The sequence below is a fragment of the Triticum aestivum genome, chromosome 5B (genome assembly GCF_018294505.1).
Source record: "Triticum aestivum cultivar Chinese Spring chromosome 5B, IWGSC CS RefSeq v2.1, whole genome shotgun sequence".
NCBI lineage: Eukaryota > Viridiplantae > Streptophyta > Magnoliopsida > Poales > Poaceae > Triticum > Triticum aestivum.
The window spans coordinates 239,702,370-239,705,711 of record NC_057807.1 but is presented as its reverse complement, the minus strand read 5'-3'; positions in this window follow the sequence as shown (position 1 = coordinate 239,705,711).

The following is a 3,342-nucleotide window of genomic DNA, read 5'->3' as shown; positions in this document are numbered from 1 at the left end:
AGACCTTATATTGTTGATTCCAAAGTTACTATTCACACTGATCATGCTGCTATTAAATATCTTATGGAAAAGAAAGATGCTAAGCCTAGACTCATTAGATGGGTTCTCTTGCTCCAAGAATTTGACTTGCATATTATTGATAGAAAGGGAGCTGAGAACCCCGTTGCAGACAACTTGTCTAGGCTAGAGAATGTTCTTGATGACCCACTGCCTATTAATGATAGCTTTCCTGATGAACAATTAGCGGTTGTCAATGCTTCTCGTACTGCTCCTTGGTATGCTGATTATGCTAATTACATTGTTGCTAAATATATACCGCCTAGTTTCACATACCAGCAAAAGAAAAAGTTCTTTTATGATTTAAGACATTACTTCTGGGATGATCCACACCTTTATAAAGAAGGGGTAGATGGTATTATTAGACGTTGTGTGCCTGAGCATGAACAGGAACAAATTCTACGCAAGTGTCACTCTGAATCCTATGGAGGACACCACGCTGGAGATAGAACTGCACACAAGGTACTACAATCTGGTTTTTATTGGCCTACTCTTTTCAAAGATGCTCGTAAGTTTGTCGTATCTTGTGATGAATGTCAAAGAATAGGTAACATTAGTAGACGTCAAGAAATGCCTATGAATTATTCTCTTGTTATTGAACCGTTTGATGTTTGGGGCTTTGATTATATGGGACCTTTTCCTGCCTCCAATGGTTATACACATATTTTAGTTGCTGTTGATTACGTTACTAAGTGGGTAGAAGCTATTCCAACTAGTAGTGCTGATCATAACACTTCTATTAAAATGCTTAAAGAAGTTATTTTTCCGAGGTTTGGAGTCCCTAGATATCTTATGACTGATGGTGGTTCACACTTTATTCATGGTGCTTTCCGTAAGATGCTTGCTAAGTATGATGTCAATCATAGAATTGCATCTCCTTATCACCCGCAGTCTAGTGGTCAAGTAGAGTTGAGCAATAGAGAGCTCAAGTTAATTTTGCAAAAGACTGTGAATAGATCTAGAAAGAATTGGTCCAAAAAACTTGATGATGCATTATGGGCCTATAGAACTGCATACAAAAATCCTATGGGTATGTCTCCATATAAGATGGTTTATGGAAAAGCATGTCATTTACCTCTTGAACTTGAACATAAAGCATATTGGGCTGTTAAAGAGCTCAATTATGACTTCAAACTTGCCGGTGAGAAAAGGTTATTTGATATTAGCTCACTTGATGAATGGAGAACCCAAGCATATGAGAATGCCAAGCTTTTCAAAGAAAAAGTCAAACGCTGGCATGATAAGAGGATACAAAAGCGTGAGTTTAACGTAGGAGATTATGTGTTATTGTTCAACTCTCGTTTAAGATTTTTTGCAGGAAAACTTCTCTCAAAATGGGAAGGTCCCTACGTTATCGAGGAGGTCTATCGTTCTGGTGCTATAAAAATCAACAACTTCGAAGGCACAAATCCGAGGGTGGTAAATGGTCAAAGAATTAAACATTATATTTCAGGTAATCCTATCAATGTTGAAACTAATATTATTGAAACCATAACCCCTGAGGAATACATAAGAGACACTTTCCAGAACGTTCTAGACTCAGAAAAGGCATAGGTACATGGTACGGTAAGTAAACCGACTCCAAAACAACTCTAATGGCAATTTTTATCAGTTTTGGATTATTTAAGGATTTTAGGAAGAAAGAAGTAGTCCGAAAGGGACACGAGGCTCCCACGAGAGAGGAGGGCGCGCCCCCCTATAGGGCGCGCCCCCTGTCTCATGGGCACCTCGTGTGCCTCCCGGACTCCGTTTTCTTGTATGTTACGTATTTTGGTCGGTAAAAATTCATTATATATACTCCCGAAGGTTTTGACCACCATATCACGCAAATATCCTCTGTTTTCGTTTCGATCTGTTTCTATTTCAGATTTAGAGCACCATGACTTCTCCCTCCTCCAACAACGAAGACAAGGATGCTTGGCTATTGAAGATAGAGTTGAAAAGAGAGGAACCAGAAGAGATCAACAAGGATGAAGGGATCAAGAAGGCCATGGAGGCTCAAGCTCCGGTGGTGAAAGAAGAAAACACCCCTCAACCTTTACCTAACCTTTTCACTCCAACAGAGATTGAAGCTTTCAAGATGATTGAGTTAGCCCGCATATAGAACAAGTACCTCACAGAGGAGAATATTTTGTTGAAAGATCATATTGATGGGCTCAAGGGCATTATCCGCAAGTTGGAGGAGCTTTTACGCTTGATGTGCGATTACCACCGTCATCATCACCACCTCCATCACCTCCGAAGAAATAATCACATGGGTATGGGCCCTCCCCTTGGCAACTGGCAAGCTTGGGGGAGGTGCCCCGGTGTCGTATCACCATCGCACTCCTATCTTTACCGCTTTATTTAGTTCAATCCTTTTAGTAGTATCTTGATCTATTAGTTCGAAGTTCTGATATCAAGTAGTTTTGAGTTTTGCTTTGTGATCTGTTTATGTAATCGTGTCCGTGTGCTATCTATAATAAAGATTAGTGTTGAGTCAAGGGCTTTGCTATGATTTCTATGATCTTAAGAAAGTAGAAAGAACAAAAGAGTTCATATTGATCTTATGGATAGTGATAACTTCACATATAGAAAGTATGAGGCATAAAAATTGTTGAGAGTTGATGAACGTAGCCTTGGTCATCGTTGCAGTTAATAGGAAGTGATAAGGAAAGAGGGGTTCACATATAAATATATTATCTTGGACATCTTTTATGATTGTGAAGCACTCATTAAGTATGACATGCTAAAAGAGTTGACGTTGGACAAGGAAGACAACATAATGGTTTATGTTTTCCGACATCTCAGTTAAAGTATATTGTCATTGACCTTCCAAACATGTTGAGCTTGCCTTTCCCTCTCATGCTAGCCAAATTCCTTGCATCAAGTAGAGATACTACTTGTGCTTCCAAATATCCTTAAACCCAGTTTTGCCATGAGGATCCACCATACCTACCTATGGATTGAGTAAGATCCTTCAAGTAAGTTGTCATCGGTGCAAGCAATAAAAATTGCTCTCTAAATATGTATGACTTATTAGTGGAGAGAAAATAAGCTTTGTACGAATTTGTTGTGGAAGTAATAAAAGCGACGGATTGCATAATAAAGGTCCACATACAAGGGGCAATATAAAGTGACGTTCTTTTGCATTAAGATTTTGTGCATCAATCCTAAACGCACATGACAACCTCTACTTCCCTCTGCGAAGGGCCTATCTTTTACTTTATGTTTTACTTTATGCTTGAGTCAAGGTGGTCCTCACCTCTCCCCTTTTTATTTTTATCCTTTGGCAAGCTCCTCGTG